Genomic DNA, 16,468 nt, shown 5'->3' with positions numbered 1-16,468 from the left:
AATGCAGGGTGACTGGCATGGTACAAGAGAATGCAGGGTGGCTGGCATGGTGCAGGAGAATGCAGGGTGGCTGGCAGGGTGCAGGAGAATGCAGGGCGGCGGGCATGGTGCAGGAGAATGCAGGGTACTGGCATGGTGCAGGAGAATGCAGGGTGACTGGCATGGTGCAGGAGAATGCAGGGTACTGGCATGGTGCAGGAGAATGCAGGGTACTGGCATGGTGCAGGAGAATGCAGGGTACTGGCATGGTGCAGGAGAATGCAGGGTACTGGCATGGTGCAGGAGAATGCAGGGTGACTGGCATGGTGCAGGACAATGCAGGGTACTGGCATGGTGCAGGAGAATGCAGGGTACTGGCATGGTGCAGGATAATGCAGGGTGACTGGCATGGTACAAGAGGATCCGGGGTTGTGGGCATACTACAGGAGATGCAGTGCTGTGGGCATGGTACAGGTGGCCCATGCCCGCAGCACTGCATCCCTTGTAGTTTACCCGCAGCCCTGCAGAATGGCAGGTAGTGCAGCAGTTACCCTTACCTGTTCCAGAGGCGCCTTCATTTTAAAAATGGCGCCGCCCGGCCCCGACACGTCATTGCGCACGCGCCGCCGCCGCTCGTATACTTTCGGCTATTCCCGGCCTCTCCCAAGCGGCGACGGGAATAGCCGAAATTACACGAGCGGCGGCGGCGCGTGCGCAATGACATGAATGCGCCGGGCGGCGCCATTTTTAAAACTCAAGCACGTCGGAGCGGCCGGGAACTTTTTTTTTTTTTCTTGACTCGAGTATAAGCCGAGGGGGACGTTTTCAGCACAAAAAAATGTGCTGAAAAACTCGGCTTATACTCGAGTATATACGGTATTTGCCACTTGCACTTAGCAGGTGGAGCTCTGAGATACTTTCCCCTTTTTAGGCATGTGTTGTGAACAGAACTCAACGAGATGAGAACAAATAACACAATGTTTGACCTATGTGTTTTCAGATAGAAAGGCAGAGTTCATAATCTGCAGCACAGGCAAAGAGTTAGTGCACAAATCTCAAACCTCACGAGAGAACGTGTCTCCTAGGCTTATCGCTGGGATAGGTTACATAGTTACATAGTTAGTGAGGTTGAAAAAAGACATCAGTCCATCCAGTTCAACCTATGATGTGTGTGTGTGTGTTTGCTGTTAACCGTACATTGTACTGTATATCCCTATATGTTGTGGTCTTTAACCACCTAAGCCCCGGAAGATTTTACCCCCTTCCTGACCAGGGCCTATTATGCGATTCGGCACTGCGTGACTTTAACGGACAATTGCGCAGTCGTGCGACGCTGTACCCAAATGAAATTGACGTTCTTTTTTTCCCACAAACAGAGCTTTTTTTTGGTGGTATTTGATCACCTGTGCAATTTTTTGATCATGCGCTATAAGCAAAAAAAGAGCGCCAATTTTGCAAAAATAACAATATTTTTCACATTTTTTATATGAAATTCCCCAAAAAAATTTAAAAATCAAAATTTTTTAACATTTTAGGCCAATTTGTTTTCTGCTACATATGTTTGGTAAAAAAAAATCGCAAAAAGCATATTTTGATTGGTTTGCGCAAAAGTTATTGCGTTTACTAACTAAGGGAAAGATTTTTGTCATTTTTATTGTTTTTTTTTTTAACGAGTAATGGCGGCGATCTGCAATTTTTTTTGCGGGACTGCGACATTGCGGCGGACAGATCGGACCCTTGACTGACATTTTTGACACTTTTGGGGGTACCAGTGAAATTACTACAGTAATCAGTGCTATACATATGCACTGTTACTGTAAAAATGACACCGGCAGGGAAGGGGTTAACTTTATTTGAGAAGGATGGGTTAAGTGTGTCCCTAGGGGCGTGCTTCTAACTGTGATTGGATGTGGCTTTACATGTAACAGCAGAGATCTACGGTCCTACATAGCAGGACCGTATGATCTGTGCTGTTACACAGGGGAGAATGACAGGCGGCTTTGTTTACACTAGCCGCCTGCCTTTCTCCCGCTGTACCGGAGGATCGCGAGTGAGCGGCGGACATCGGGTCCGCCGCTCACTCGCGCGGGGGGGTCCGTGAGCGAGCGGGAGCACGCTTCTGGCGGTGCGCGCTCGCTCCCTAGAGCCTCACAGGCTAGTGACGTACCCATACGTCACTTTGCCTGTGAGGGGGTGACTGCCGCCGTATATAGTCGTGCGGCAGTCGGCAAGTGGTTAAGGTGCCCATATAATTGTTTTTTGAAAATACCAATGCTCCCTGCTGATACTACTGATTGTGGGAGACAATTCCACATCCTTACTGCTCTGACAGTAAAGAAGCCCTTTACGTAGTTTAAGGTTAAACCGCTTTTCTTCTACCGTTAGTTTTAGTGAGTGGCCACGTGTCTTATTGTATTCCCTTTCTCTGAAAAGTTTGTTCCTTATGCTAGGGTCCTCACCAGTACAATATTTGTACATTGATATCATATACCCTCTCAAGCGTCTCTTCTCCAGAGAGAATAAGTTCAATGCTTGCAGTCTTTCCTCATAGCTGATGTCCTCCACTCCCCTAATTATTTGTTTGTTGGCCTTCTCTGGACTCTCTCTAGTTCCAGCACATCCTTTCTGAGGACCGGGGCCCAGAACTGGACAGCATACTCCAGATGTGGCCGGACCAGAGTATTGTAGAGTAGGTAGGTACAATCATGGTGGATGCAGGCCCTGTGTATGACTTCCAAAATATTAGGTAAGAACTGGGAATTATTAGAGAAATTGCCTGGAACTCTGACTAAGTAAGTGAAGTGCCCTCTGGCTAAAAGAGAGTCCAAGAATAACATTTATGGTAGTGCAGACACCTGCAATGCCAGCACTTGGGAAAGTCCCAGCGGGGCCAGTTGTGTATGAGGGGAACTTGGCTGGCACCATTTTAAAAGCCATTTTAGTGTAGGGTATATTCCAGATCTACAGGGCTGTGCAGGGAAATACGCTCTTCCTTACACAGCCTAGAATGACTGCAGAGATCCTTTTTCTTGAAAATTACAGGCCACATGACTGGTTCAATGCTGTAAGCTGGGAAAGAACACAATTATTTTCTAATGCAGCCCTACAGATCAATAAGCAAGCCATTATCTTTCTTCAGGATGCCTCACCTCCTCCCACCCAAAGCAGTCTCTCTCTCTAACCAGTATTTATGAAGCAATGTTCTCATTTCATGCTAGTCTCTCCTTCCTTCTCACGCCAGGGCAGTCGCTCTAACTTTTTGCCATGACATCCTTCTCCTGCAGCTTGCTTGTCACCCTACATATGACTCTTCAAGACAGGAAGGAGGACCTGTTGAGCTATGAGTGCCCATGACTTGTAGTTGCCAACCTGGTTCAGCCAGTTAAGGCCTCGTCCACTCCGTTGTGTGAGACTGTGATCATTGCCTTGTAAGTGAAATCACACGTTGTTCTAATATTGTTACTGTGTGCAACTGTGTTACCCAAAGAAGCCTTATATTGCCATGCTATTAGCAGCACTGTTGCTTGTCAGTGGCATATTTGCTGCAGTAAAGTGACTATACAAACTGAGTGCTTTGGAACAATGGACAAACTAAAAAAGCTGTGAGCTGAAAAACAGATTAGGGATGCAGAATACTAGGACCAACAAAACCCCCTTATTATTTATACATTTAATGCTACTGATTTTTCAGTCATCCTCTGAACTTGTTTTCAGCACAAGATTCCTGGATGTGGGTGAGAAATTACAAATGCATCTACACACTAAACATTGACATACAGTTGTTCCTTCTCCCCATGCATGGTGAACAAGGGCTGGAGGCGGTGTAGAGAAATAGCCATGAGTTAGCAATCAATGTCTGCCTTGGGCCAAGCAAGTATAGTCTGTAAATAAAGTTACAGGAAGATTTCAGAAACCGCCAATGTAAGTCAACATACACTTGTGCTTTCTATTTCCATTAAACTCAACTACAGTTTGGTTGGTTGACCCTACTTGTAGCCCACTGGTCCATGCACCAGTTTCCTCTTGAAGCTCCTGCTCAAGTGTCTCCCCCTATCTCTTTTTTAAAGATCTTTTGTATACATGGCTTTTTTATGGGGCCTTCTGATGCAAAGGATCCTTGTTCCTTTTCTTTTTGTCCAGAGATGGGTGCTCCAAAATTACGCAAAGGTAAATGCTGATTTAATGACACCAGACACATTTTCCTGATCATTGTACTGTAAATGCTGGTGCTATGATGATGAAACCCAAGGTAGTCGGTCCATGATGTCCTGGGCTTATAGTTTTATCAGTGGGCCACAAAACAGTGAAACCACATGGGGCAGCACCAAGGGAAAGGTTAGTATTGCAGTGCAGGTGTTTTTTTAACACAGTGCTAGGCAATGTTTTTAGAAAAAAAAAAAAAACGAACTTGAGCTGGGTTTCACCTGCTGCACCTCTGGCCCTGGCAGGGGTAGCTGCAGGCATAATATACTCAATCTGTTCATGCTGATCTGCATGGGCATCCGCAGGTAGGGGCAAGGGGGGGCAAATGCCCCCCCTTGGAATCTCAACTTCCCCTTTTAAGTGGTTGCTGAGCCACTTTATACCATCCTGTCTGTTCTGTTTAATAATCATGTGTGTCTGTGTTTTAAAAAAATAAGCTGTTCTTTACCAGTTTTCAGAGGGCCCAGCGCCGCTCATGTGACCTGTCGGCTCTCTCCTCTCTCCGGCTGACAGCTGCCTGCAGCGGGCGGGGCCAAGGATTCCTCACTGATGTCAGTTGCGAGGAGAGGAGGAGAGAGGTAGCGGGTCACCTGAGTGGCAAGTGGCACTCTATACTTGTAAAGAATGGCTTATTTTTATTAAAAACAGACACAGGGGCACACAGGATTATTAAACAGACTGTAGACAGGATATGAAACTTGAAATTAAACTACAGCAGCAGGAGAGGAGGGGTGGGCACTGACACAGGAGCAGACAGGCAGGGAGGGAGGGGGGGAGAGATGACAGAGGAGGACAGGATGTCTGCGGATGATGGAGGCACGTAAACTGACCACGGTGTCAGGGCTCAGCAGCCTTGGTATACCGGGGTCAGTTTACAGAGGGGAGGATATAGCCAGGCAGGATCAGCCAGGTATTTTAGGTGATAGAAGGGGCCAAATTACACAGCAAAGCACTGTGCTGTATAACATGCTTTAAGGGAATATACTCAAAATAAGTATAATGACTAAGCCCCTCCCCTTCATGACATTGTTGAAAAGGGGCGGAGCATGGGTGACCTTAAAATTATGCCCCCCCCCCCTAAAAAAAGTTCTGCGGACGCCCATGCTGATCTGTTATACCTTAACCCTGTCTAGGTGTATCATGGTGGGGTTGGTTTAGAGATTGATCCAAGCTAACACTGATACTGAATTCATAAGTTATCAGTGTTGTGAGTTCCATTACATCAAACCCATCATTTTTGTTAATACTCCTGTGCAAAATGGTACAGTACTGTTTGCACAATTGGCTGTTCAATAATCAACTGTTTCATTAATAGTTCAGTAAAAAAATACAATAAAATGTATAGACTGTCTTTGTACACAGCCTATGTTACCAAAATACTTCCTATTACATAAACCATTTATTTATGGGTGCTCTGTTGGTGATGGCTTTAATAATAGAGGTGCCCTTTAAACGAAAGTATAAACATTAAATATGCCATGGTGGATTTATACATAATTCATCAAATCAACAAAATACATGTATGTCAAAACTGAGATCCTTCTGATAAACTGCTGTGAGTGTCAGATGGAGAAGGCGACTACGTGTGGCTCACAGGCCTTGACTGCCAAGTTATCATTAATGATATGTAGCATTGAGGACTGATTTTATTCACTTTTGGAGCACAAAACATGAAAAAAACTGATATATGTTATGTGTGATACATTTTTAGATACATGCCTAATTTTGAATGTATTTTATTCTTCCAAATATTCAATCACATACTGTATGCCTAGGATACTTGTGTGACCTGCACTGTGGAAGAATATGCATAAGTGACAAATACAATCAAGGTAAGGGGTTTTCCAGCAACCATTGTCAACAGAGGGGTTTTATGTTATGTGTATGTGTTATTCGATGAAAGCATTCATACCAACCAGCAAAGTTTGGGGAAGTGGGGGAGGCAAAACAGATACAGCAAAGGGAAAAATTGTGAACAAGGTAATGAAAGTGAAAATTAGGAACCTATCATTAGTATGTAATAGATTGAAAATGTTAGCAAGCTGACTGATATTTTAAAATTAATTTTAAGTAAAATCTCTCCTGCGCTCAGGTGCTGCGTTATAGGGAAAGCTGTGTTGCTGGAATCTAGGCTCTTGCTGCCCTTTCAGGACGATGGGTATCCACATGGACTAGAAACATAGAAAAACAAGAGAAAGGCACACTGACCTAGTGCAATATCATAAGATATTTGTTGGAAAATAGGAAAGATGCCATACATTATACCCACAAGCATATACTGAAAATATGCATATAAAAACTCCTTTTGCAATCAGGAGACCTCCAGGACTAGGATACTATTCAGTAATGCAGGAGGACTGGAAGGCTTCCATACTGATGGGGCTGATGCGTTTCAGGGGAAAATCCTCTTCATTAGAGCTATCTGATGTTGTGGAAACATGTTTCACGGTGGGTATGGGGTGTTCAGGGTGATGTGCAGTGTTAGTTTTCTGCCACACATATCGTTTTGCTTTTAGGCCAAAAAGTTAAATTTTGGTCTCATCTGACCAGAGCACCTTCTTCCACATGTTTGCTGTGTCCCCCACAGGGCTTCCCACAAACTGCAAACAGGACTTCTTATGGCTTTCTTTCAACAATGGCTTTCTTCTTGCCACTCTTCCATAACGGCCAAATTTGTGGAGTGCACAACTAATAGTTGTCCTGTGGACAGATTCTCCCACCTGAACTGTGTATCTTTGCAGCTCCCCCAGAGTTACTATTGGTCCCTTGGCTGCTTCTCTGATTAATGCTCTCCTTGTCCAGCCTGTCAGTTTAGCTGGATGGCCATATCTTGGTAGGTTTGCGGTTGTGCCATACTTTTTCCTTTTTCGGATGATAGATTGAACAGTGCTCCGTAGGATATTCAAAGCTTGGGACATTTCTTTAGTTCAATGTCAGTTTATTGTATCAAAAAAAAAAAAATAGGGTAACAAACCATAGACCAATACACATACGTATATGAAGTATAAGATGGTCATTTACATAGGTCTTTAAGCTTCAAAAGAAAAATAACTATGTTTATCAACACAAGGACTTTGGAGTGAACTGTAACAATTATCAATTATTGTGATAACAATTAGGATGATATCAGGGTATAATAAAACACAGAGTAAAATTAAGACCTTTTACCTGCGTGATTAAGTTTAGTATGCATTTTTCTACGTATGCCCGGGGAGTCATCGTTCTTATCCATAAGTCTCTTCCATTTAGACTTTTGGATCTTTCCCTAGACCCGGATGGAAGATATGTTTTGCTCAATTTGCAGGTATCATCTTTTACCTTACTGCTGGTAGGGTTATATATACCCCCGTCTGCTTCGATCAGGCTGCTACATAGAATCTTTAAAGAAATTGCAAAATTTGAAAACGATAACATTCTTATTGTGGGTGACTTTAATATGGTTCCAGATCCGAGTATGGACAGAATGACTGGAGATTCTTCTTCCAGATCGGACCTTGCTGAATGGGCTGAGACCTATGGGTTAACGGATCTATGGCGTTGGCATCATCCGCACTCTAGGGAATATACCTGCCATTCCGCCTCTTATAAATCCTTTTCTCGAATTGATTTAATGTTTGCAGGTGGTTCTCTGCTATCTCGGGTACGGGAGATTCGGGTTCTTCCTCGAGGGATCTCAGATCACGCCCCACTTCTTTTGAATATGGAGCTGTCTGGTAACCCCTCTGATAGACTATGGCGATTATCCAAATATTGGATTTCTGATCCAGATATAAATCCTCTTGTTGGACCTCAAATAGCGGCCTTTTGGGAGATAAATCCTGGTACGGCACCAGTGGCTATGGTCTGGGACGCCTTTAAGGTTTGTACCCGGGGATATTACCAGACAGCTATTGGTAAGATCCAACGATATAGGCGTACTAATTTATTGCAAAAAGAAAAAGAAGCTAAAGATATGGAAGATTTGTATATTCATACTAGAGACCCCATCTATTACACACGATTTCACTCCCTTACCGTAGAGGTAATGGGAATACGTACAGCTCTTACACACAAAAAAATACTTTCACAATCCCAACGTATTTTCGTACAAGGAGAGTATAATGGTAAAATGCTTGCGCAAATCTCTAGGGAGCAGACGACTGGGTACAGTATAGCACACATTCAAGATCAATCAGGTATTCTTCATTCTAACCCAGAAACCATCAACCACAATTTTACTGACTATTATCAGGCCTTATATAATACGAGGGTTGATTATTCAGGAGATGAACTGGATCAATATTTGCAGGTAGTGGACTTTCCAGTTATAACTGATAAATATCGGGCCAAATTAGATGCCCCTATTACCCTCTCGGAGATCCAGGAAGTGTTGGCCTCTTTACAATCCGATAAAACACCAGGCCCGGATGGAATTCCTGTCGAATTCTACAATGCCCATTTGGACCTTTTGGGCCTGCATTTACTAGCCACTCTTGTTGGATCTTTGAATGAGGGGGAACTCCCCAAAACTATGAGTGAAGCGGTCATCGTGGTGATCCCTAAACCGGGGAAGGATCCATCATTATGTTCATCATATAGGCCTATCTCTTTATTAAATGTAGATGGGAAGATTCTTTCAAAGATTTTGGCCACTTAGTACTGTTATTGTAGACTTCCATCCGGACCAAACCGGTTTTATACCCGAACGGGGTACGGATATTAATATCCGGAGACTGTTTACACACATGGCTTTGGCGTCGGGGGAGGGGGCAGGTGTGGTTGCCTCCCTCGACGCCGAGAAAGCATTTGACTCTGTTGAGTGGCCATTTCTTTGGAAGATCCTAGCCAATTTCGGGTTTGGTCCTAAGTTTGTGTCATGGATTCAGCTTCTTTATGGTAACCCCACTGCTAGGGTCCGTACTAACTCATCCCTGTCGGATAAAATCCCCTTACTGAGGGGTACCCGACAGGGATGTCCGCTATCCCCGGCCTTGTTTGCCTTGGCCCTGGAGCCGCTCGCGATTATGTTGCGGGCGGACCCACAGGTCCGAGGCATTAAAGTGGGTGTTATTGAGGAGAAACTGTCCTTATATGCAGACGACACTTTGGTTTATTTGGCTGATGCTTCTACCTCATTACATAGGGCCCTACAATTATTCGATATCTTTGGTCGCTTTTCAGGTATACGTATTAATTGGTCTAAGTCTGTCCTCTTTCCATTACATCCATTGGTCCCTTTAATTGATACCCAGACACCATTGAAATGGGTACAGGATATGGTGTATTTGGGCATCAAAGTGGGTCCAACGTTGGAGGTTTATCAGCAAGATAACATTGAACCCTTAGTTTTACAATTAAATAAGAGGTGTGCGTCAAGGCGAATGCTTCCCTTATCCCCGGTAGGCAGAATTAACTTATTAAAAATGAATTACCTTCCGAAGTTTTTGTATTTTTTTCGTAATTCCCCTATTGATATGTCTAAAACCTTTTTTTCAAGATTAGACAGTATGGTAACAACTTTTGTATAGGCCGGGCGCACTCCACGAGTCGCAAGGCGTACGTTGTATCTCCCACTTGCAAGAGGGGGTTTAGCGTTTCCTAACTTCAAACTGTACTTCTGGGCGAATGTACTGGTGACGGTCCGGTGGTGGTTCTCCCAGCCCAAGTTTAACTCCGCAGTAACACTAGAAGCAGCACTATTGGGATCCTATGCGGCTCTTAGTAACCTTGTTTTTCGGGGTGAACGGGCACATCCTCAGATTACCAGTCCGATGAAGACGGTGCTGCGGATATGGACTCGGGCACGGGCGATATATAATAAACCTTTATATATATCCCCCCACACTCCGTTGTGGGGAAATCCTAATTTACCACATTTGTATCAACTGCCTGATCCCCAGGTATGGGCCGCCAAAGGGATTGTGACCATGAAACATGTTATTAAAGATGGAAGATTCCCAGGGTTTGAGGTCCTTCAGTTTATGTATTCACTGCCTAGCACTATGGAATTTCGTTACCGGCAGTTTAGCCATGCTATGCTGGCTCATTTCCAAGGCCTGGTTGTCTTGGAATCTGACCCCTTGGAGAAAATGTTAACTTTTAAGGTTATAGGGAAAACTCACTCTGCTATATATTTTATACTTTCAACAGACTATAGTCAGCCTCTTGAAAAAATTTATAATAAATGGAAGGAGGACATTCCAGACTTGACTGTGCAAGACTGGGAGGACACGGTTAATACTTACATTCCTTCAATGATAGCGGCCAGGGATAGATTTATACAACTTAAATTTTTACATAGAGCATATTACACGCCTCAACGTCTTGCTAGGATATACCCTATGAACGATCCCTCTTGCACAAGATGTGGGCACCTTTTTACACGTTGTTTGGTCGTGCCCTGAGCTGGTATCCTTTTGGAAAGCAGTGATGGACACTATTGGGGAAATTTTTGATACTATGATTCCTTTTGACCCAAAGGTAACTTTATTGAGCAATCTTACAGAAGTGGTTGGGGATAAATATGCTAAAATGTGCATCACGTATGCCCTGTTTTATGCCAGGAGAGAAATCCTTCTGCGATGGAAGCTGCCTGAATCTCCCACCCGGTCAACTTGGATAGCCGCTGTTACTAAGACACTTCCATTCTACCGTTTTACATACGGTAGTAGGAACTGCCCAAAAAAAATTTGATAAAGTATGGTCAGCCTGGATTGATGGTGTAGGGGAGCCAATGTCACCTGCTCTACAATGATAGAAACAGGAATTCCCTTTTTTTTTTTTTTTTTTCTTTCTCCTTCCCCTCGAATCTTGTTTTGTTGATACTCCCGTCCCCTCTTCCCCCAAATTAATTTTTTTTTTTTGTGTGTGTCTTTCTATGTATGGATAATCCTTGTGCAGAGTAATGTGTTGTAATTGCAAATACTTGTATTGTTTATATGTTTAATAATAAAAGAAAAATGTATTTGTAAAAAAAGTTTAGTATGCATAGAGATGTTGTAGGAAGCACTAAGGTTTAGAGTACATATTTGACACTTTTTTTTTATGACAAGAATAAAGAGTCAGGAAGAGGATTATCAGAGAGGAAAAGAATATAAAGTAGAATCAATAATTCAGGAAGAGAGGTTCTGTATACTCCGCCAGGACCCAGTAGAGGTATGTATGGAATCTCCCAAAGCCCATTTGAGAAACTCGAATGAGTAGTGCAACATAGACCACGAGGTTCAGGCTAGCGAAAACTGTTCTTCATAATTAGCCTCCTGCGCCAAAAACCGTTCAAGGTCTCAGATTGAGTGAACTTCCATGGACCACTCCCCAAGAGAAGGTATTTCTGTTATCTTCCAGTGGCAAGGTATGACCACTCTAGCTGCGGATAAGAAATGTCAAAGGATGTCTTTTTTAAATGGATTTGAAGGACCCCGGAAGTATTGACAGGAGAGCTACTTCAGGTGAGGCTTGTATAGAGGTCACCATCAATTTGCAGTAAAGGTCAAAGATATGCTGCCAGAAGGATCTGATAGGGGTTCATTCCCACCATATGTGGATCATAGTATCCTTGGAGGAGCCACAGCGCCAACAAGTCTCAGGTGTGAAATGGTTGAAATGGTGCATAACAGATGGGCACCTATACCATCTGGTGGTAACCTTGAATCCCATTTCCTGGTGCTTAGTAGCCAAAGCAAGTCTATGGGTGAATATGAAACATTTCAGCCAATCATTAGGGGGAATAGAGTGATGAAGCTCAGATTCCCAGACCTGGGCGTAAGAGGGTAGATCTGGGGTTGACACCGACAGGAGCAAAGAGTATAACTTGGAGACCACATGTGACAGGGGGTCTTCTTGCAAACGCAGAGATTCAAATTCTAGCTTGTGGCACGGCGGCACAGGTAATCAATAAAGAAGGGTCTGCTTGAAGAATCTGAGTTAGTCTTCTATGTTCTTGGAGGTTCCAAATCCTGAACCTCAGTGTGTGAAAAGCTGGAGAAAAGCCAAGGTCCCAAAAAAGGGAGTCAAAGGGCCCGTAGAAGGTGATAGGTGAAGAACATAATTTGTACAATCCCATAAGTGAATCATCTGTTGAGTGAGATCTGAAAATGAGCATGAGGCAGTGGATTGGTAAGGTCCAAGGAAGAGCTTGAAGATCAATTGGGTTCAAGTAGCCCCCCAACTGGACCCATACCTTAGAGGAATGGTGATGGAACCAATCCAGGATTCGTGTGAATACTGCAGCTTTATGTCAGCAGGAGGGTTTTCAGAGTGTTGTCTCTGGCCTTTTGGCCACTCACGAAACTGACCTGTCCAAGATAGATCAAGCGGAGCAGTATTGGCTGTAATCTATTAGCAAGTACCTTGGGGAAGATCTTCAAATCAACATCAATCAAGGAAATTGGCCTATAATGTGTGCATGTAGAGGGGTCCTAACCAGGTTTGGGAATAAGAGATATAAAGTATGTGCCTCAAGTGTTTGTGTAGGGAACCTATAACCCTCCTTCAACGAGCTGAATACTTTAGTCAAAAAAGGGAAGCAAAATGTTTAAAGAATTTAGGCGTAAAACTGTCAGGACCTGGGCTCTTCCCAGTGGGAGTGCTTGCAATAGCCTTGGTAACCTCAAAGTTTCTTCAATATAAGACATCATGTCTTTTTCTAACTTAATTTTAAATTGCGTCTTGGACAAAAGTGAAATATCATATAGGGACTAGTAAAAATCCCTGAACGCCAAGGATATCTGTGAGGGTGAGGAGAGAACATCGACATGGAGGCCCTTTATATGTGGTATGAAAGTGGAAGATTATTTGGGATGAAGGGTACAGCTAGCGACCGACCGCATTTGTCCCGAAATTTTTATTGATGAAGCTTTAGTTTATCAGCGAACGGGCAGGCAGACGATTCGCATAGTTCTCTAAGTTGAGAGTGGCCTGAAGTAACTACCGAGATGGTTTCAACTGTAAGGGAGCGTTTGGGTGCTGTCTCCAAAGCCTTAAGTTTTCGTACGGCAGAGACAATGGGAGCTCCTTTTTTATATGTGCGCCTATTGTGGATGAAGGCCCCTCGGCCTTCAATGATTTCCATTAAATTGGAGCAAGGTAGAATCTGTAGCATGATCCGAGAGGAAATTGGATATGGTCTCCGAAATACAGGCGACACAGTCAGGGTGTTGCAGAAGTGTGTCATTCAGGTGCCACGTCCACTCCTTCAAAGGAACAGAAGGAACCAAAAATGTCAGAAAAACAGGGGAGTGGTCAGACCAAACCATAGTTCCGGGGACCAGTCCAAGTAACTATCATTCATTAAAAAGTAATCAATACAACTGTATTAGTGGTGGACAGGAGACTAATAGGTATAATTGCAAGACTTGGAATGTAAAACCCTCCAGACATCTATCAAGTGCATGTCATAAAATGCCCTCTTCAGAGCTTTCAATTTAGAAAAAGAAACATTGGACCTCAGAGTGGAGGAATCTGGTAGGGGTCTAGGGGCATGTTGAAATCACCTCCCATGATGAGTTTCCCATCCTTAAAACCCAACAATACTTCCAAGAACCACAATACTGTTGGGTAGATAGATATTAGCTATTGTGAACTTAGAACCCCACAAGATAAATTTCACGTAGACATACCTCCCTTCGGGGTCGGCCACATAGTTAAGCAATTCCACAGAAAGTTCTTTATGGAAAGCAACAGAGACACCTTTAGATTTTTGGATAGGGTTAGTATGAAACCATCTATTATAGTATCTGTTGGAACAGGAGGGAGCGTGATCAGATTGAAAACATGTCTCCTGAAGTAGGAGCACATCTGCCCTTTGTTTATGTAACTGATAGAGAATTTGTCCGCGTTTAGAAGCAATGTTTATGCCATTACCATTATACGAGCAGAATTTAAGTTTTGGGCGAGAAACCAGCATGTGGGCCATGACGGATTATCATACAAGAGACAGGGAGAGGAAAGAGGGAAAAATGGGGAACTTCTCCTCTACCCCTCCCTTCCTGTTTCCAAAGGTCTCCAGGGAGTAATACCATGAGGGCAGGGGCCATTGGCAATGGGTAGGAATCAGGGGATGTATGCAGATCGATGGTGAATTATACTGTGTAAGAAAGGAGTAGGGACAGCAAATAGTGTTTAAAGTAGGTATATTAGTTCCCGTTCCTGGGCCCTGAACAGGTATTAATTGTACAGCAAAAGTTAAGGCTCATACCTCCTGTTGGGAGGATTGGATAAATGCCCATAACATGGAAGTCAACAGTGGGCTACAGAAAAGGAAAAGTATCTCATCTTTAACAATGAGTAGCCCGAAGAGCAAACTTGAGCATAGGATGTCTCTGTAGGCCTGGCAAAAGGATGTGAAAGGAGGAAAGCGGATAGCAACACATGGAGGTACCAGTGGAGATAGACATTTCAGGACTCCGGTGACAGAGGTCGGCAAAGTCTCTCTTCAGTAGACATGGATCTGGACCTGGGTCGGCGGCTTCGTTGAGGAAGAGGAACGTTACCCACTGGCCGGCGATGATCGCCAGGGAGATCAAGCCAGTTCGGGACAATGATAGGGTCCTGATCGAGAAACTTGAAGAATTCAGGAAGTTGATCTGGATCTGACAGGACAAATTTATGGTCCCCTCTGGTCACTTTGATGCTGAAGGGATGGCCCCAAGTGTAAGTAGTGTCCGCTTGACGGATCGAGTTGAGCAGGGGACGGACCATCCAGCCCATGTACAGCGTGTGTCTAAAGAGGTCCGGGTAAAGATAAACAGAGGAACTGTCAAAGTCCACTGGACCCAGTTGCCATGCTTTACGCATATTTTCTTCCTTCAGCATATAGTAGTGGACCCGACAAAGTACGTCTCTTGGACGATCAGCGCAGTCCCTGATAGGTCCTCCAACTCTATGGACTCTGTCCAATTCAATGGGTGAGTTAGCGTCTTTATAATAAACAAGCAAAAAATTGGGGGAGCAAACCCTGAACATGTATATCTAAAGCAAGTGCAGCTATGGACCAAGCAACATGTATATTAAAAAAGAATAGCGCACACATGCAAAAGAAATGACTATCAAATATGGAGACAATCCATAAATAAAAATGGGGATTTAGTCCCACCATATGGCCATATCGTGCTCAAGCCCACCACTGCGTCAAAGTACCCCATTATCAGTGGGTCCTACACTATCCATTAAAAAGGGGTGAATCCAGCCTTTCTTACCCTTGGAGACAACACTCCTTGCTGGGAAGGTGTGCTAATGCAATACAGGGGACTCCTCCTATATCTACTTGATAGTGGACACCAATAGAGTACAGGTGTGTTTGAGGGATGGGATGCTGAACCTGAGAAGTCTGGTCAGACCGAATACATAATAAACAAGCAAAAAATTGGGGGAGCAAACCCTGAACATGTATATCTAAAGCCAGTGCAGCTATGGACCAAGCAACATGTATATTAAAAAAGAATAGCGCACACATGCAAAAGAAATGACTCTCAAATATGGAGACAATCCATAAATAAAAATGGGGATTTAGTCCCACCATATGGCCATATCGTGCTCAAGCCCACCACTGCATCAAAGTACCCCATTATCAGTGGGTCCTACACTATCCATAAAAAAGGGGTGAATCCAGCCTTTCTTACCCTTGGACATATATACATGTTCAGGGTTTGCTCCCCCAATTTTTTGCTTGTTTATTATGTATTCGGTCTGACCAGACTTCTGAGGTTGAGCATCCCATCCCCCACACACACCTGTACTCTATTGGTGTCCACTATCAAGTAGATATAGGAGGAGTCCCCTGTAGTGCATTAGCACATCCATCCCAGCGGGGAGTGTTGTCTCCAAGGGTAAGAAAGGCTGGATTCACCCCTTTTTTATGGATAGTGTAGGACCCACTGATAATGGGGTACTTTGACGCAGTGGTGGGCTTGAGCACGATATGGCCATATGGTGGGACTAAATCCCCATTTTTATTTATGGATTGTCCCCATATTTGATAGTCATTTCTTTTGCATGTGTGCGCTATTCTTTTTTAATATACAGTTAGCGTCTTTGCCCAAGACTGGGTTGAGTATTGCAATGACCTTCAGTCCTAAGTCAGTACCTGCAGTTGCTTCTGGGATACCTTGGAACCGAATGTTATGCCGCCGGCTCCTGTTCTCGCCATCATCGATGTGGAGCTGGTGTTGGCGGAGGCAATGGAGGTGGGTGGTGGTGGTCTTTTCCAAAGCCGGGATTCAATGGCTGATACAACAGTCTATGAAGCTGACACCTGTTGCCTTAATGCTGCAAACTCTGTATGGAGAGAGGTTTCCATACTGGAGGCCCA

Source organism: Pelophylax lessonae (assembly GCF_965119305.1).
Source record: "Pelophylax lessonae genome assembly, chromosome: 1".
Lineage (NCBI taxonomy): Eukaryota > Metazoa > Chordata > Amphibia > Anura > Ranidae > Pelophylax > Pelophylax lessonae.
The sequence above is the reverse complement of the archived record's forward strand: the minus strand, read 5'-3'. Positions refer to the sequence as shown.